Source organism: Lepisma saccharinum, chromosome 12, assembly GCF_977018435.1.
Source record: "Lepisma saccharinum chromosome 12, izLepSacc3.1, whole genome shotgun sequence".
Classification (NCBI taxonomy): Eukaryota; Metazoa; Arthropoda; class Insecta; order Zygentoma; family Lepismatidae; genus Lepisma; species Lepisma saccharinum.
Window position 1 is genome coordinate 66967315 of NC_139240.1, and position 21343 is coordinate 66988657.

Consider the following 21343-nt stretch of genomic DNA (forward strand, 5'->3'; position numbering starts at 1 on the left):
TCTCAGTATATTTTTGAAAATATGATTTCATGACAGGATTGTTAAGTTTCGAAAGAGGTATTCCACACACTATAAATGTCCTTGCTGTCTCACTGAAAAATTCATTTGTATTTCTGGAACTCGAAAATGCAAGCGCCTCACCAATGCATTGCTGTCGCTTCCCACCTTTAACATCTCGTAGTTCTTTATTCCTGACGTGCTTCCCACTTTGTAGATGCTGCACAAACCGAGTGCGTTGGTGCTTGTCATCAACAGCAATAGAAATATCACACACATCACACCTCAGAACAGATCCATCACTCGGAATGCCGTCACCGCTAAACTGTTTAACAATGTCCTGCAGTTTCCCAACACTTACTTTATGTTTTGGCATGGTGAACAAGCAAATCCGATGCATCGATCAGTCGATCACAGACTGCAGTTACCTTGCTCGCTGAGACGGGAGAAGGAAACGAAAACAAAACAGCTTTCCTACAATAATTTGTAAACAATACAGCATAGGACAAAAAGAGCACAACTTCTAGCAATTGTAACGCGTCATTGTTGGCACTGTTTAAAGTCTGCACGCTTACTACATTAACGTCCAAGAACTGAAGAAAATTGTTGTGCGGTAAACAAGAATCGCGTGCCCAAAAGCCGTGCCTCAATGTGGGTGAGGTTAAACAGCGCGCGAATTGTATTAAAAAATGATAAAGATGCAAAAAGGGCGAAAAGGTGCAAAAGGTTCCGAGAGGAAAAGGTTCTGAGATTGTGAAAAAGGTGCGACCGAAACACCATGAGTAGAGTTCAATACGTGTTTATTTTGGGGATGAGTCACTTTTTTACCCATTTTCACACAAAAAATTTAAGGTGCAGCACCTAAAATTCCTAGCTCTGCTTATAACAACGAAACCTGAAGAAGAGAAAAGTTATCTCTCGAAACGTTGTAATTGAAGAAAACTTATCATACTCACAAAAAAAGTAAGTAAAATTGTAATTTACATTGAAAAAAATAAAGGAAGAAATTTCCGTCTTACTGAGAATAAAAACATCTCGTTGGTCTTTAAATGGTGTTCCGTTTCCGTGTTAAGGAGGTCATTTTCAGGTATAAAAATCTGTCAGTTCTGGGGCCTTTGCCCCCACATTTACAGGTTTCCTTCTTATAGAGGATATGCAGTTTTTACTGTATACATATATATATGGGAAGTTGAATTTTGTACCCCCCAAATGAAAAACGTCCCTCCGCCATATTGAATTTCGAATCAATTAGCCTAAAGCACAAACAAGGTGGGAGTAAAACTTAGTTTGAGACTCCATTGATTCGACTGAATGTCTTGTGGTGGTAAATTGTGGGCTTTAGAATACGATCTGGAGTTTAAAATTAATAAATAACAATGATCTATCAACTAGGTATATAAGTAGACTTACTAAATTTAAGATGTCTTCTGTGGAGTGACCAATTGGTATCATTACCAATCAGGGCATAAGAACAGAATATTGATTTTCGAATCAATTAGCACAAACAAGGTAGGATTAAAACCTAGTTTGAGACTCTATTGATTCGACTTATGTATTGTGGTAGTAAATTGTGGGCTTATATTGAATTTCAAATCATTTAGCACAAACAAAGTGTGATTAAAACCTAGTTTGAGACACTACTGATTTGACCAACTTTGATAAGAGGACATTTCAAATCAAACATTTAAGTAAGGATGAAAAAATTCTTCTTACAATATTCAACATCTCACTGACTGAACGGAAAACATTCAGTTACATTTTCCTTCTTGTACACTTCAATCTGATTGTTTGCAACCAGCTATATGTTTACTGTCATCTTTAAAACAGGCTGCTGCCATATACATCACATGCATGTGGTACGAATAGTTTCAAGACCACAGTCTGTCATTGATAGGTTAGGCAAGTCAGGTTTAAGGCTTACAGTAAAATATCATCCCTAAAAGCTTCAAACACCTGATCAGGTAACATCTGGTATCAAACATGAAACACCCCTCAGAGCCTGACATGAAAATCTGCTAAAACGCAGTGCTTGAGACGAGAAGAAACGAAGAACAGCTCCACGATGTAAAGGGCGGATGTTCACATTGGCTACTTTTCAAATCATAATTTCCCCGGTAAATAATACAGGCTGTCCAGCCGAAGATCAAACTTGGACAAACCCAGAACTTTTGTCTCCAGATGAGTAAGGATCAAACTGCACGAAGCCATTTTCACGAAATGCCTGGTCTTTGATCATTTGTAAATGACACCAAGCTGATTGGTGCAAGGGACCACATGAGCCTCCCTGCCTTTGGGCAGAGAAGACAAAAATAGAATTAAGTAGGTTCTTTGGCTAGATGGGGAAGAGTGAAGTTTTTAACTGTGGTAATTAGTTTCTCAAAGCTTTGAACTTTCTTCACGCATTTCCAGTATTCTAAAGCACTTCTTAATACTATTATAAGACTTGTGAAAAGTCACACAACATTCTGAACATTTATATAGTGTATTACACTTATTATAATATTGTGGTTGGCATTTATTCATAATGTAGTTTATAACATTAGTACAACCACCAGGGTATCTCACGGACCTGAGGTCAGATTACAGGAGTTTCTGTCCCATTCCAATATTTTGACTAATTTCTGTGCATGTGGTGAAAAATGTCTACAATTTTGAGGTGAAATGGAAATAAAATGTCAACAAAAGAATGTGTAGAGAATAAGGAAAATATGTTCAATTTTCAAAAACAATTTTTCTTTTACACTAGAAAAGTCTACTGTTTTGAATAGTAAGGCATTATGTATAGCACACAGCATTCAAGAGATTACTCATCTGACCTAGTGGTATATTTCTCTAAAATGCTACAATTTAACAACTATAAATTAAAGTAAGCAGATTAAAAACCCAACCAGACAGAGTATCTTTCATTGTCTCTGGTACAGAGACCAAAGAAGAATAACAACACTGAAGTACATACAAAGGTACAGTGAACCCTACGTACCCGTGAGAACATGATAATTTTTGCGTCACTTATGAAGATTATGTTACATACGAACGATTTCTGTTGTTTTTAGCTCACGGAGATGTATTATGATAGCGTAATTAAGAGTTTTTTGATGATACTATTTATGACATCATTTCCATCTTCGCCATCTCCCTGTGGTATGTACTAAATCTTTGGCATTGTGTGTTAGGCATTACTTTTGTAGTGTTTGTACAGAAAAGTAATGGTTTTGAAAGTTACGACTTGCCGGAAAAATGGGGCATGGATCTGAATGGAATTTGACATGTTGTTAGGTTGTTTGGGTTTTGAACGAGGGCAAATCGAAAAGTCTTTGCCCCTATTTTTTTTCCAGCCAAAATATTAGTGTGATTGAGAAATCGCAGGTATTCAAAAAAGTTCGTGCCTCTGGAACGAAAAGTGAAAGTCAAACGGCATGTGTCGGCAACCCTGTCTGAATGATGTCAAAAGTTTACATTCCCAGCAACCATCAGTCAGTGCAGAGTTTGGAGGCATGTCGCTCGCATAGACAGCAGGTCTGTAGGAATTACAATCCTGAAGGGAACATGTCAGTGTCAAAGGACGTTTTACAGCCATTTTTACTGTATGAGTTCAAATTGGGCAGCAATGCTACAGCCGCTGCTCGAAAGATATGCTCCACGTTTGGAGAGGCATATCAATGAGTAAGCGAGCACACACCGCGAAATTGGTTCAGTCAATTTGCATCGGGCGATGAGAGCCTCCAGGACAAGCCTAGAGCTGGATGCCCCGCCACTATCGATGAAGCCCTGCTGAAGGAGACCATCGAGCGTGATCCACAGCAAACGTGCTGAGAACTTGCACAAGGGTTTGGAGTGTCGGAGGAAACCATTCGATTGCATCTGCACAACCTTGGGAAGACTTTGAGGCTCAGTAAGTGTGTTCCTCACGTTTTGTCAGCGGAAAACAAACGCCAGCGGCTCACCATTTGCGCATCATTGCTGTCACACCACAAGAAAGCCCCATTCCTGGACCAGATATTGACATGTGACGAGAAACTGGTTTTATACAGTAACCGCAAAAGAAAACATCATTGGTCGTCCCCTGGTTCTGTTGCATTGACCCCCAAAGAAAACATTCATCAACAGAAGGCACTGCTCTGTGTTTGGTGTACCAGCGCTGGTGTTGTGCACTTTGAATTGCTAGAGCATGGCAAAACCATCACATACGAGGTGTACTCGTCCCAGTTGCAAAGAGTTGCAGCTGTACTGCGTCCGAAAAAGCCAGCACTAGTCAACAGGAAAGGAGTGATCCTTCAAGACAACGCTAGACCTCATACGGCAAAAGCGACCAAGGATGTAATCAATCCCACTATACCGCGTTTGGTAGAACCTGTCCCTCTTCCCGCGCTAGGGAGCGCTCAACAGTTTCGGTGCCGATGAGAAACGAGGAAAAAATCGTCTGCTGGGCAGCGAGGAGCGAATGAAAGCCAGAAGAGAGGCGCTTACGTAGACGCTGTTGCGACGTTGCGTATTTTAATTGGCTGCCTGGCTTTGACTTTCCCCAGCACGGAAACTGTTGAGCGCTCCCTAGCGCGGGAAGAGGGACAGGTTCTACCAAACGCGGTATAGGTTGGGAAATTTTACCTCATCCTCCTTATTCCACAGACATTGCCCCATCAGACTTTAACTTGTTTTTGGTCATGGATAACCATTTGCGTGAGCAACAGTTCTGAAACCGAGATGTTACGCAGGTCATAGGACAATTTCTTGCTTCTAGGGACCAAAACTTTTACAAACGCGAGATTTATAAGCTTGTATCTCATTGGGAACATGTAATTGAAGCTGAAGGAGCTTATTTTGCTGAATAAAACACATTTGCCAGAAATTACAGTCTTTATTTCTCACTGCAAAATATGGCATGAACTTTTTTGGATACCTGGTACATTCAATGCAATAGGTAATTATTGAAACAGCCCAGCGTTAACTCTCAGGTGCTCCATGGCACAGTGCTGCTCTTAGTTTACAAAGATGGCTGTAGTACTGAACAAGTTCACATCATATGTGCAGTGAAGTGTTATTAGTTTTCTATGGAGCAAGGGACAAACGCTCATTGAGATCATAGGGGGACAAGTGTCTCACTTTGAGAAGTGTGTGGTGGTGTTGAGAGTTTGAAAATGGCCGACAAGACAAGACCTCTCTACATAAGCGGTTGAGACATCCTCATCTGCCTCGGAAACTGTCTTTCAGATGCACACGCCGATTCGCTCTCACCATTGCATCCACACGGCCAATGTTTTCTGTTGTGTTTACGATATCGTTAACAAATCCTTGGGTATACAGGCAGGACAAAGGTTAATTTGCAACGAAGTGAAGACCGCTGCCCGGTGGTGGTTCCATGCTCAACCAGCTGAATTCTACAACTGTGGCATCTACAAACTAGTGGTGCGATGGGACAAATGCCTGAACCACTGCGGTGACACTGTGGAAAAATAGTGCAAGGTACACAGAACAATTCCCATATTTTGGATTTCGCTGCATGTTTATTATTTCAGCTGAAAAAAATTTGAGGCAAAGACTTTTCAATTTGCCCTCGTGACTTGGAGCCATATTAGAAATATTGGAGATTAAAGGTTGGCAATCCTAGTGTTACGTCAGGGAGCGCGAGATTTAATGCAGACAATGTTCTGGGTTCATGTCACATGGTTCTTGTTTGGGAGGTGGGCATGCAACTTTAGTGTGTTAAGTGTTGTTTTGTTAGTACTTTGAAAAATATATATATATTCTAGTTCATATTGGAAATGGAAGTTAGAGGAGGGCCAGGTTTGGTGGCAATAGTAACTTAACGTTACGCCAGGAGTAGAGTGTTACTTTTGCTGCTGTTTGGCAATGTTTATGCGTATATCTGTTATTTGTTTGTCCCTAATGCTGGAACCACTTTTGTGTTACGTAACACATTGAAATCTGTCAATCAAAAAAAAAATGGATGTAATTCTCGAGCAAGTACAGTGGGTCAACAGCCCCCATACAAATATATATATCCTGGACAAATATGAACATCTTCACTCTTTGAACAACTAACACTTTACACATTATGTATCCATTGATATAGCCAGTTAAGTATTTTTTTTTATGTGAGGAGTAAAAAAAGGTAAAGTGCTCCCCTGTGCATAGCACTACGCCATGAAGGCGTATAGGGGGTGTGGGGGTAACGCCCCACACTTTCTTGATCCGGTCGTGAGTGGGGGTGATGTGATCAGCATCACGCCCCTGACCGCCTTTACCCCCCAGGGTTTCCCCCAGGTACCCATGTTATTCGACGCTGGGTGGGCGCCGGGGCCGCTTCCATCGTTAGAAAAGTTCCCGGATTTGAACCGGCCGGGGATCGAACCCGGGACCTTTAGCATGGTAGTCAGACGCGTTACCGACTGAGCCACCGCGGCCTCTTTATGTGAGGAGTATCCTAAAAAATTACAATGTATCAAAAAAATGTCTTCTGTTGAGGGACCAATTAGTATAATCACCAATTAGGACAGTAAACAGAATATTACTTTTCGAATCATTTAGCACAAACAAGGTGTGATTAAAACCTATGGTGTAAATCAAAAACCCTGAGACCTTCTGTAAACAAACGGTCTCACCGATTCGATGTATCACTCCGCGTCAGCTGATTCATGACCGCAATCATCTGCTGTTACACTTAGTTCGCCGCACTTATTCATTTTATATAAGAGCCTCTGAATGTGAGAACCCGTTCTCAAAACATCAGACGAATATGCAGCCGCATACATTGTTACTCTCCCGGTCATTCTCTCTTTCATAACCCTTAAAACTGCAGACACTGACACACCACTGCACTGGGATACCAACTCAACCACTTCATTTACTGGTTTCTCAGGATACTACTGACAGAACGTTACATAAATATTGAGTAGAATCTGTTTCTCACCCCTTTTCAAAGGCTGTCCTTGCTGGTGTTTTGAAAACAAGCTCGGAGAACACTGAGACTTTCCCGCACGCATAGAACTCGGCATGTTATTTTTCTAACGATAAGTCAGGCAATATTACTAAGTTGCACTACTTCCTTGCTGTTCACATGATTATTTTTAGAAAATAACCAATGTTATAAAATATCATTATGTACACAAATCTCTAAGCTCATTGAAAGTTACAATGCATATTACTACAAAATGTTCACACTTATCTTTCCTTGCCATGTCACCAAGTTATTTTACGAAGTGCACTATATTTGGCGGAACAAAAATCGTTATTAGGATGCTTGTCAAAGTTTCCAACCACAATAAATTTACGAACATTTTGTCTTGTTTTGATCATCATCATGAATATATTTATTGGACTTACAGCAATGCATATGGCTGTTTATGCCCATTATATATTTTATTTACATAAGTTACAATTTACATAAAATCTACAAACAAATTTCAAATACACTCCTATCTTTATCAAACCTTAGAAATATACATTACCATGTTATATCATTTTGTCTAAAAAAATGCAAGTAAAATATATTCAATTCGCATGCAAGAAAGAAGCCAAATTTATGGGAAATGATTACTGGTGCAAAGAGTTAACCATAAAGGTGAAGCAATAAGTAAAAAAAGAAAGAGCATTGGGTTTAAAGTGAGACGTCATTTGTGGCAGCGTATCCCATACTACAAATTGGCTGTTGTTTTACCTTACGTAATGAATCCTGTAAGAACGCTGGATTTTCGTGTGGATTATTTTACTTCTATGAGTTTGCAATGCTTTCTGCATACAGGTGGTTTTGTTTACAGAAGGTGTCAGGGTTTTTGATTTGAACCATAGTGTTAATATGTATTGATTCGACTGCAACTTTGGTAAGTGTATATGTGAAATCCGAAATGTAAGTTATGTAAGTTAAAGAAAAAAAACTTCAACGCCTTATAATATCCACCATCCGATTGAATGGAAACATTCATGAGGGGAAAAACGAAAATGTTGTACCAAATGAACTAGATTAAATGAAAGTTTCAACAGTTGTAATATCTGAACAAACTTCATACACAAGAGTCGAAATTCTTTTCCATCTTACTCTTGCATAGATAATTATGTGCCAAACCATACTGGTAAGGCACAACATATTACAAATAAATCATTAGAAAAGTATGGATACAAGACATTAGAAACTAAACTAAGGAATTTATTGAGTTGGTGGTTTAAGTTCACTTTATTATGCACAGTAAGGATATGACAACTGGATCTACAGTTTAAAGTGGGATCCGAAAAACTATGTGCTTCCAACAGGTATTGAACCCAGGACACTTTAGTTACAAGGTGACGATGCTACCACTGTGCCATCCAGGAGGCCCTACTAAACTAAGGAAGTCAAAGGACTTGAAGAATATATTATATGTTTTCAGCTGACACAATATAAATTGTGGTGGTAAATTGTGTGAATGGGTACATGATTTGGAGTTGAAAATCAATAAATTACAGTGTTCTATCAACTAAATCTGTAAGTAAATTATTAATTTAAGTTAAAGGTTATTTTCTAGAAAAAAAAATGTCTTCTGTGGAGTGACCAATTGGTATAATTACCAATCAGGGCATAAGAACAGAATATTGATTTTCGAATCAATTAGCACAAACAAGGTGGGATTAAAACCTAGTTTGAGACTCTATTGATTCGACTTATGTATTGTGGTGGTAAATTGTGGGCTTCAGAATATGATTGAGTTGAAAATAAATAACAATGATCTATCAACTAGGTATATAAGTAGACTTACTAAATTTAAGATGTCTTCTGTGGAGTGACCAATTGGTATCATTACCAATCAGGGCATAAGAACAGAATATTGATTTTCGAATCAATTAGCACAAACAAGGTGGGATTAAAACCTAGTTTGAGACTCTATTGATTCGACTTATGTATTGTGGGCTTTAGAATACAATTTGGAGTTGAAAATGAAAAAATCACAATCTTCTATCAACTAGGTATATGAGTAGACTTAGTAGATTTACCAAATTCAAGATGGAGACTATTTTGTAGAAAGATGTCTTCTGTGGTGTGCCCAACTGGTATAATTACCAATCAGGACTTGAAGACCAGAATATTGATTTTCGAATCAAGTAGCACAAACAAGGTGGGATTAAAACCTAGTTTGAGACACTATTGATTCGAATGAAACTTTGAAAAATCGCATAGCCCATTTCAATGCAAACATTGAAGTTATGAGAAAATTAAGATAACCACTATCTCATAGGACAAACATTCATAAGGAATATTGTGAGGAAGAAAAGAATATGGTTCATCTAATGAATTGGATTAAACAAAATGTAAAATAGTTTCAGAAATTGTAATTATCTGCTCAGACTCTGCAAGATGCGCTTAAATAATCCCACTTTGCTCTTTAATGTGTACTTAAAACTATACTGGCAAGGCTAATAGGAATTCAAGAAGTCCAATATGACAAATTTATAGTTGATTATCTGATGCTAGCATATCTGTTGTGATAGCCTGGGTAGAAAACAAATCACTGTGTTCTGTCAACTAGGTCTATAAGTAGTGTTACTAAATTTAAGATACAGAATATTCTGGAGAAAGATGTCTTCTGTGGAGTGACCAATTGGTATAATTACCAATCAGGGCATAAGAACAGAATATTGATTTTCGAATCAATTAGCACAAAGAAGGTGGGGTTAAAACCTAATTTGAGACTCTATTGATTCGACTTATGTATTGTAGGTTTCAGAATATGATTTGGAGTTGAAAATTAATAAATAACAATGATCTATCAGCTAGGTATATACGTAGACTTACTACATTTAATATGTCTTCTGTGGAGTGACCAATTGGTATAATTACCAATCAGGGCATAAGAACAGAATATTGATTTTCGAATCAATTAGCACAAAGAAGGTGGGATTAAAACCTAGTTTGAGACTCTATTGATTCGACTGCAACTTTGATAAGACAACATTTCAAGCAAAACATTTAAGTTGACAAAAAAAAAAAATATTGTCTTACAATATCCAACGTCCCACTGAATGGAAATATTTGTGAGGAATATCATGTGGATGACGATCCAGCCAGAGGCAGGAAACGGCGAATGATGATGATGATCATGTGGAAGAGAACAATCTGGTAAATCTAATGAGGTGTAAAATAGTCTCAGTGGCTGCAATATCTGCTCAGACAACGCAAACAACATTGTTCATTAATTTTTCCATGTTACTTTGTAACAGGTGATTATGTGCACTTAAAATCATATTTGGAAGGTTTTATATAAATAAATTAAAATATATCACTATGTAGATTTCAAAATTATGGATGGAAGAATCATCTTGATACAAGAAACTAAACAAATGACGTCAAAGAGAGTCTAGAATGTTTAATCTGTTGTCAACATATATATTGTGTTGGTAAATTATGTTTTAGAGCAGTAGTTCTCCAACTGTGGTCCACAGAACCTTCTCAGGGGGTCCGCAAAATCCTCCCAGTGTTCCACAAAGGTTCGGAAAAATACTAAGACAAGAGCATTTACTTACATGCTAAGAATGAATTACGAGAGAACAAAAATTATACAAATTTACGGTGTCTATTTACTGAGGTAAAAGAAACTGAAGTAGGTAAGCCGAAAACTTAGACATGACTAAGCATCGCCACTTCCCACAACAACAGCACACATGTTTTGGCTGAGAACTGCCAGGGCTGGTACTTGTGGGTGGATGCTTTGATTGGCTCTTGATTGCGCCGCGCGTGACTTTGCTCCACAGCACGAACAAACAAAAGTTGCCCTTGCATCTGTTCAGAATCTTGTGCTGTTTGTATCCTCGGAAAGTCTTGTATTACTTCTAAGAATTTCTCGTCCTTTGGAGTATGTTCTCGAAGAAAGCCGCGTATAAAAGGACTGCAGCGTTCGCATTTGAGTCAGTCTACGATTGTCGGTGAAGACTTCTCAGTAATCGCGAGTTGTTTGTTCGGGCCTTTGCATATTTCCGCAGTGAATTTTATGCTTGAGACTTCTGACCTAAAATGGACCGCTGGCTGAATTTAAAGCAAAAAAGTGCAGATTCCAATGATGGGCGTACGTAGTGTTTGAAGCAATGTGAACCTACCAGTCTTCTTAGAAAGTGTCCATGGGTTTCACATGTTCAGGCCCATAAGACACGCAACTTCCACAGTGTGTACTATGTTATGACATATTGTCCAATGAAGCCACGAAACCATCAAAACTGCGAAAGCATCTTGAAACTAAACACAAAGAACACATCACAAAGAGCATTGATCCTTTTGGAAGCAGCAGGAGCTTCGCGAAAGCAAGAAAATTGTGAAAATGTCTACAAATGGGTGCAACAACGAGAATGCCGTGAGGGCGTCATTTGAAGTTCCTTGCCTGATAGCAAAAACTGGAAAACTTCACACAATTGCTGAAGAACTTTTATTACCAGCTGCAAAAATCATGGTTTCTGCATTGATCAGTAAAAAAGCTGCCAAAGCTCTTTGATACCGTTAAGAAGCGAATCGTCAGTGTGTCCGAAAATATTAAGCAGTTATGAGAAAGAGTAGGGCACCTCATGGCTATATGGGATATAAAACTCCGATTCCAGAGTGCCTCTCACCCATTTCACCATACTGTCTGGATATTTTTTATGTTGCATTTGGTGGAAATTACTTTTGTGTGGTAATACATAAAATGTCATCAAAAGAATGTGCAGCAGAGGATACAGAAAAGATGATAAACTGTTAAAATCACATGTTAAGAACAAGTATTCTCTTACTTACGGTTTTGAATATTAAGACATTATGCACAGCACAAGGCACTGAGATGTTACACAAGTGACAGTGGTACAGGTGGCTAAAATGTACACACTTTGCATTATGCTCCTCTCGTTGAGCAGTCTGGAGCATAATAATTGCCATTTTGAGGACTTTCAGACCACACTACTCCGGACACAAGTTGATAACTAAATTATAGTAGATTAGAAAATCCAACCAGAAACAATATGTAGTTATCTCCTGTGCTGGGACCAAAGACTACATAGATCAGAGCATTCGAAAGTACTTAGACCTATATATCCAGATAGATACCAACATATAAAGACCTACACATCAAGTAAGCCCTTCATTCTTTGAACAGCTAACACTTTACACATTATGCATCCATTGCAAGAGCTCGTTCAAATTGCTTAATAGTCAGAAGGATCATAATAAATTTACAATGAATTAAAACTGTCTTCTGTTGAGGGACCAATTGGTATAATCACCAATTAGGACAGTAAACAGAATATTGCTTTTCGAATCAATTTGCACAAACAAGGTGTGATTAAAACCTTGTCTGAATATATATTGATTCGATTCCAACTTTTACAAGTGCATCTTTCAAAAATAAAAAATTCAACACCTCATAATTAAGGCCTGGATATTTGTGTGCAAAACATGCATAACTATAAAAATGTAGAAAAAATCTGATATATGCAAAAAATAAGTAAATATGCTTAAATGTGTAAAAATATATTAAAATATCTAATATGCACATTCTTTCTAATTTTTGTGCTGTGCTTCAGGTTGTTAGCAGTAAAACATTATGTAATTATACTAAATTAATTTTTCATTATAACATAAGAAGTTTTCTTGAAATAATAGAACTGGAATGTGTTAAATCACATTGGAAAATTTGTAATCTGATAAACTGATAACACGAATGACATCAGTTTTGAGTACAGTGTGGCCAGATATTTTTCACCGCAATATATGCATTCTAATTTCTACAATGTTGAATATTCTCATTGAATAAACAAAATATCAGCCAAAAAATTAATCTTACATTTAATGAAACAATATATTATTTCTTAAATAAATAAAGTGCTTCTGTTTCAGTATATACCACGTTAATATAATGCACAATTTTGGGATAAGTCAAAATTTGAATGTGTCCCTCCAATTGTAGCTCCTTTCTCAATGAATGACCACAAGACCGGCCCAAATATGGCATTTCATGTAAAAATATGTAACATGTAATTCACATATGGTTCCTAACATTGTAATTCACAGACATACAGAATTATATATAGGTAATGGTAAAAATTTACTGTCCTTCGGACACCTCTAATTTTTTCATTTCGTCAATTTTTGACATTCGTACTTACGTATCTGCTTCGCGGAACATTCCTGAAGGTGTATCAACGTTGTTTTGATGAAATTAATTGCAATTTTTCACATTACCAGTACGTCTTTCTGATAGGCCTTTTCGCTTGCCTGAGACGAACTAACCTAACCACGTGCCAATGGTTCGTGGGGCTAGCGCCAATGGTTCACAATTATTTCCAATTTCTAGATCCTGATACTAACACGACACCAAATTTTAACTATGTTTCCTAACCTAACAGAACTAACCTATCCATGCGCCAATGGTTCGTAGGGCTAGCTACTCTCTGTCGGAGAATTAATTTTCAACAAACAACATGAATTTCAGCTATGAAACATTCCCACATCACACAAAACACCTTCCCGATGTCCGACAATGCTACAGGAACTTATTACGGTAAGTAGTTTCTTCTGTAAAAATAAATGTGTCCAAAGGATAGTAAACAAGTACCTAGGTAATTACATAAAATTGCAGGCTCTACTTATATCCACCATATCACTGAATGCAAACTTTCATTCATGATGAATAAAATTATGATGTGTCTAGTGAACAGGATTAAATAAAATATTTTCAATAGTTCAAATATCTCATGCGACAATACATAACATACAGTTGAATAATATTTTCATTTTACTTTTGTGCTTTTCGAAAGTACTGATTGCACAGGCTTGCGAAGAAAAAATACAAGGGAAGTGATAGGTGAACTTTATGTATTTTGTCGTGCTGAGTTCGAAAAAATAAAGAAAAATGTCTATCACGTTACGTTTTCTTGAAAAATTTAATTGTAAGTGGATTTGTATGAACATTTACCATAAATATGTTGTTTCGGCATGGAATATCTTTCCTCCCTGCCTGACCATTACAAACTATGTAAGAAAACTTTATCTTGCGTATTTTGGCATGAAACTCTGAGACCAGGACAAATCGTGGGCTCCTCATAAAGTGTGTGTGTGCAGTGTCTCAATGATCTACGCTTATGGCTCAACGGAAAGAAGACTGCTATACGCTTTGGAATCCCTATGACATGGAGGTAGCCAAGAAACCACTGTGATAATTGTTACTTTTGTGCCTGCCATGTCCGTGGGTATAACCGAAAAAATCACAAGCTAATCTCATATCTGAGAACATTCTATCAGCCATACGTCCCGTTCCTCATGGACCTGATGTGCCAGTGCCTTTGCCTCCAACTGAATTACCAGTCATCTTTTCAGAGTCTTCCGACTCGGAACATCCAGACGGTCAAGGCTCCGATAGCGAATATAAGCCCTCTGGAGGCGATTCACCTCAGCCCTTCTGTCAGGTTGAACTTAATGATCTGATTAGAGATCTGGGCCTTTCGAAAGAGGCAGCTGAATTGCTGGGCTCCAGATTGAAAGAAAAACATTTATTGGCCAAAGGAACCACTTTTTATTGGTACAGGATTCGTGAAAAGGACTTTGTTCAGTACTTTGAGGAAGCGGAGAACCTGGTCCATTGTTCTGATGTCCCCGGATTGATGATCAAATTTAATATCACCTACGATAAAGATGAATGGAGGCTGTTTATAGATTAATCGACAAGGAGCCTGAAAGCTGCCCTTCTTCATCACGGAAGCCAGTATGCATCTGTACCAGTTGCACACTCGGTACATTTACAAGAACGCTATGAAAACCTGGCTCTCGTCCTCAACAAAATAAAATATGCTGACCACGGTTGGACGGACGGATATACAAAGTTCCCATGTTTCATTTGTGAGTGAGACAGCCATGCAAAGACTCAACATTGGGTCAAGAAAGAATGGGCTAAAAGACAAAATCTTGAACCAGGCACCAAGAACGTGATTCGGAACAGCTTAGTTGACCCAAAAAAGTATTGTTACCCCCGTTGCATATCAAATTAGGTGTAATGAAGCAATTTGTCAAGGCTATTCCAAAAGATGGCGATTGTTTCAAATACCTGTGCAAAAAGTTTCCAGGTTTATCTGCAACCAAGTTGACAGAGGGAATCTTTGTTGGTCCAGATATCCGCAAGCTCATGAAGGATAAAGACTTTGAGACTAGCATGACAACAACGGAGAAAGAAGCTTGGGTTGCCTTCAAAGATGTGGTCAGTAAATTTCTGGGAAATTACAAGGATCCTGACTATAAAGCAACTGTTATGAATATGCTGGACAATTTCAAGCGTTGGGTTGCTCCATGAGTGTCAAACTACATTTCCTTCACTCACATGTGGACTATTTCCCCGAAAATTTAGGAGCAGTCAGCGAAGAACAGGGTGAAAGGTTCCACCAAGATATTAAAGATATGGAGTGCAAATATCAAGAACGATGGGACAAGAACATGTTAGCCGATTACTGTTGGATGTTAACACGAGAGAGGCCTGAGATTGCACATAAAAGAAGAACGTCAAAAAGAAGTTTCAAAGGCAAAAGGGTACGTACTTAATATAAACTTTGTTTGTGTTTGGTTTTGTTGTTTTTTCAGTTTACAATTTGTGTCAAACGTTCATGTACACATACATTGCTCCTCGTGGTCAATCGTCTATTTTATGTACGTTACCTTAATAAACACAAATGAACATAATACGTTGGTGCTTTCTTTCTAGAAACTTCACCATAATGAGATGTTAAAAGTGTAAACGCAAGGGAACTTTGTTTTTCTCTCGACCAGAGGCGGCTCGTGCGATCTGGCAACAGTGGTTTTCTTCCATTTAAACCTATACAAAATAAAATCAATTTGCATTACGAAGCATCGATTTTACATAGATTTAAATGGATCAAAACACTCTTGCCAGATAGTGCATGCAAAACTGTTAGCAAAAATTCCTTTTTACATAGGATTTTAGCAAAAATATCGATATCGATTTTACAAAAAATCCTGACGTGATGGGAAAAAATGGAGGTCATTTTCAAAATCAGCACACCCAATAACATAAAACTCAGCGTACACGTCTCTTGTATTTTTCAACAACTTCAATTTCGCAAGCCTGTGTTGTCTTTTATCCCAATACATCGAGTAATAAATCATTATCAGAAAATTGTGGATCAAAGAATCTTTATATGTGAAACTAAACAAAAGAAGTAACAGATGCATTTTCTACCATCTGGTGCCAGCATATAAATGCTCTGGTAAACTGTGCGAATGATTATATGATTTGAAGTTGAAAATGAATCAATCATAATGTGCTATCAACTAGGTCTATAATTAGAGTTATTACATTAAAGACTGATTATTATGTAGAAAACTGTCTTCTGTGGAGTGACCAATTGGTATAATTACCAATCAGGGCATAAGAACAGAATCTTGATTTTCGAATCAATTAGCACAAACAAGATATGATCAAAACCTAGCTTGAGACTCTATTGATTCGGCTGCAACTTTAATAAGGGCATGGCCCAAGTTCTTTTGCTTTATTGCGATTTCACCATGCCATGAATGAAATTTTAGCATGGTTCGATTTCAATTTACTTTTGTTAACACATACTGCGAAGTTTTGGCGATTACTTAAGATTTTGTTCCATATGTGCTTTCGTGGTTAGGTTAGGCAGGTAGGTCAGGTTTGGTTCTTTTAGCATTAAAATAAAAGTCACTATATGCATTCTACTAAGGTTCAGATTTACTTCTACGTTGATTCCCACTAATGTACGATACCTACAATCACTGTAGGCTTTCCTGCTTATAAAACCTCCCTCCAAGCACTAACATTTTCTTGCCATTTGTTAAGAATGTATATGTAACTTTTTAACAATTATATTGTATTAAAATGTGTTAATAAAGTGAAGCAAGCACAGAACAGAAAACTTACGAAACCAAAATAAAAGCAAAACTATCATTAGGTGTGCTAACTTTGCTGGTGTTTTATCATTACTTCAGTGTGCAAACAACAGATTTTTTATGAATAAAAAAATGTGAAAGTAATGTGGGTATAATTTAACAATACAGGGAATTTCTCCAATTTGTTTGAAATTTCGGATACTTACTAATTTGGGTCTCCTAATCACGAATCTGCACTTAAAATTTGGCGCTCACGTATAGAAATTCCTGAATTATGGCTAACCCCACGAACCATTGGCACGTGGTTAGGTTAGGAAACATAGTTAAAAAAAATTTAAGGTCGTAGTAATATCAGGAATATATATATTTCGTTCTTTAAGTATTCGAAACGGAAAATCTTGCGATAAATAATGAGCAATTGTGCATTGTCGGTTGCGATGACTGACCCTCTTTTTTTCCAAGTTTGACACGTGAGCGCCAAATTTTAACTTCAGATTCGTGATTAGGAGCCCTAATTTAGTGAGTATTCCAAATTTCAAACAAAATGGAGAAATTCCCGGTATTGTAAAATCGCTCCGTAATGTGGGCAATACTTTGGAACCAGGTATCTGCATCCTGAAAGAAATTTCACAATACATAAAAAATTTAAATCTATGATTTTCTTAAAAAATGGCTTAATTCTCTAGGGGATACAATGAGCCAAGGACTTCACACATACTTAGTGATGACTGATTTTTCCTTTCTGCACACTCCTATGTGCATATTTTTTGTTAACCGTTTCATATATCAGATACATTTCTTCATTTTTACAGAAGAAACTACTTACGGAAATGAGTTTCTCTAAGGTTTCCAACGTTCGTTGAGGTATTTTCTTTTATCGTGGAATCTATTTGACCGGGAAATCATGTATTTTTTTAAGAGAAATATCTCACCGGCGCCGAACTGCCATTACTTTCATTTGCTTTCCCTACGTGAACCAGATGCTGCACGTTTGATTACGTAAACCCTTTCAGGGTTTCCAACCCCTTTTTTACTATGCTTGCCTAACCTATCCTTATCGGAAATGGTTCGTGGGGCTATCAGTCAGCTACCCGTGCATAATGTACAATGATGTCATGGATGCAGAGTGTACAAGTCTTGTCAGGGTAGGGGTATTATGTCGCAAAATGATTTCGCTATTACGTGGGCCAGGCTCAGGGCTCTAAGTATTTCTATATGACTCAAGCACGAAACCTCCCTTTGAGCCAGCACAAAATCTCCTTCGAAACTCACTTGAAATGTGGCAGTACTCAAATCAGACAACCATAAGCCAGAACAGATGCTTGCTGGGAAGTAAATCTACCTTCTCCAATAAATAATACTTAGTGAAGTTTAAAATTCAGCTAATTAGTTTTAGCCACAATAGTCTCCATCATTCTACAACACTTCATAATACTGGTATAAAACTTCCAAAAAGCATTCAACATTTGGGAACATTACCCAGGAAATGTTTAGTTAGGCCCTCTAAGATACAAATATTAATAGGGAACGACTTAAGATGACCGGACCCCTCTCTGATTGATTCATATTTGGCATACTCACTGAGGCCTCCTAATCACGAATCTAAAGTTAAAAGTTGTCTGAAACGTCTAGAAATTGCAAACAAAGTGAAAATAAGGAGATAGTTTTCGGAATGGAAAGCGTCGATTTTCGCAATTTTTTTTTGTATCACAAGCAAATATACATATTCCTGATACAACACCAAATTTTAACTATGTTTGACTAACCTAACCACAAGTCAATGGTTCGTGGGGCTAGCGCCAACGGTTTGCAATTATTTTGCAATTTCTAGATCCTGATACTACGACAAGAAATTTTAACTATGTTTGCCTAGCCTAACCTAACCAAAACTAACCTACCCACACGTCAATGGTTCGCAATTTCTAGAAGTTTCAGACAAATTTTAACTTCAGATTCGTCATTAGCAGGCCTCAATTAGTAAGTATGACACATATGAAGAAAATTTGAGGGGTGTCTTAAGTCATACCATTAATAGAAATAATAGGATAGAGTCTAGTTTACGCCCTTCTTGCCCGTTTACAAAACCATGCTAGCAGACAGCCGGCGCTCCGGCATCCGTAGGGTAAGTAAGTTTTTCTTTTCACACTTTCTGTCACTAACCATTCACGGGAACGAGGTATGCCTATGAGGTTAGGTTAGGTTCCATTAGCACTCATTTCACCCCTAAATATGTGCTTGATCATCGAAAAATTATCTCTGTACGTTCAATCACGCATATCCGGACAACATCGGTTTTTCTCCATTTTCTCCTCCAGGAAATTTTTCCTCGCCTTGGGATTTACTTTGTTGATTTCCCTATATAATAACCTTTCCAATGATATATGACACATATTCCTTATGAAAAGGACGTAAACTAGACTCTTACCGAAATAATATCAAAGCTACTCTTTCCCCATCCCACACCTTCCCAGGTGTCAATGTAACGATATTCAAATTCATGACCAGCAGGTTAAAAAATATATATCCTTTAATCATACATTAAGTGCATTTCAACCTTAAAGTAACTCTCATGGACACTTGTAATGCAGTGTTGCAAAAATGTTATGAGAAAATCAGGATATGATTCTATTATAGCTCACTGGTATGGTATAGAAACCTTGTAAACAACTGTCAGCAAAGTGATATGGTCACTTTAAAAAAAGAACCAAGAAAGAAAAGTTGCAACCTGTTCGCAGCTACACATAATGAGCAAACCCCACTAAGAGATGATGATTTTAGCCCTTAGAAATGCTATTTTGAGCATGAAAACTCCAGGAGGGGGGAGGCTAAACTTATTAAGTAAGTTAACGAAATAGATAAAATTTTCATGCGACCCATAATCGAGTGATAAACAGCACAAGTATTCTATTGCCTCACGTGTTATCTTAGAAGTTTCGATCACCATGAATATGCAGCACCGATGTAGTGCACCGAATGATTCATAAACCTCCTTTCAGTTAGTCTTAAATTAGTAATTTTTTGTCAACATTCATGATTTTGTTGACTAGTTTCACTGCAGTGCAGAAAAAGTTAACGACCAATATGTTATTGTCGTACGTTAAATGTTCACAAACACGAGTAGCTTACGAAGGAATAATTATAAATGCACACCAATAAAACTAAGCGAAACTATATTTTGAGAGTAAGACATGATGTCCATGCTGTATGTTGCAAAAAGAAAATTTTCAACATTATATCGAGGACTAGGACAATGTGAGGAACAACGTGGGCAGTCACGTTTTGGACTTTTAGCACCGCTTCTGATTCACTCCTTAACAACATAATATAGATATAACATATAAAACCATACATTCATGTAAGCAGCACATTTCTATTACATAAAGAATATACAGAGTTGAAGAAAAAGATAGCATTCCACAGTCAGAAACAACATGGCGGGAAACAACTTTCCACCATATCGTGTGATGTCAGTCAGACCTACCGGTTGACGTTCTGTTATAACAACACTGTAAATGTTAATATATCATTTCACGCATGCCACGTTACACAATGAACAAGTCAATGCACAAATGTTTTAAAGAAATTTCTGGAACAACCTTTTGACTTAAAAAAATGTTCTTAAACTTAGCTTCTCTGCAGTACTTACATGTGACCGAAATGGGTACACAGACCAGAAGATCCTTTGCGCAAGCGCACCACGTTACCGGTTCAATTCTCCCTTAGAGGGGTCTACAGAATGAACAAGAAACTCCCACAGGCTCTAAAATAGATGACGAACAACTTCCGAAAGCACTAACGTTATTCTGCATTATAAGAATTTGCTTCACTTTATATTTTTTACACATATATATGTTTTATGTGCACATATTTCTCGAAATGAAGAGGGGGATGGTACCCCCAGTTAACATTCACTTCAAGTGTTATATATCGTGGCGTATTCTGGGTAAATACCTCCAAAGTGTCACTAATGAATTCAGGGGGGGCGGGAGGATACCCTTCTGAATTAGAAAATATCATATTCCAAAAATGCGAAAGCAACCACTTCAGCTAGAAAAAAACTGTACAATGCGAGATTTCTATATAGCCTAAGCTTATATAGATGTGTGTGTGAAAAATTGCCGTGCTGAAATAATAAATATAATAGGCATTCACACGACCGCATATACACCATTTATGTAAACTATGAGCCTGTCAAAACCCCTATTTTTTTCTATGTACAGTGGGATCCATGAGTATTACCGTGCAAATTGTCCATCACCATGTTCGTGCACTTTATTTGACCCAGTAAGAGCTTTAAGGATTAGAAGAAAACTCAAAACAAGCTGTTGACAACTTCTGCACCATCATGCATAAAAATCCATCGCTTAAAAACGTATCGCATGTAAGAGAAAAATTAATGAAAATAGTCATGGACAATTTGCACGGTAATACTCAAGGATCCCACTGTACGACCGTGATTTGTACTGTATTTTTCGGAATCACCGATGGCGTATAATGGTACGTCGT

At 37.6% G+C, this 21343-nt stretch overlaps 1 protein-coding gene across 2 annotated transcripts in view; it reads right to left on the minus strand.

Annotated features, from left to right (window-relative positions):
* Positions 1-20579, minus strand: part of eEF5 (eukaryotic translation elongation factor 5) — a 38625-nt gene extending 18046 nt beyond the window's left edge. The window contains exon 1 of one of the 2 annotated variants that reach the window (XM_083132556.1): positions 20484-20579. The gene's annotated coding sequence lies outside the window, so the exon portion shown is untranslated. Of the gene's footprint in view, positions 1-20318; positions 20459-20483 lie in introns of those variants that run through there. The other variant, XM_083132557.1, reaches the window with a different exon arrangement.
* Positions 20580-21343: the final 764 nt, after the last annotated feature.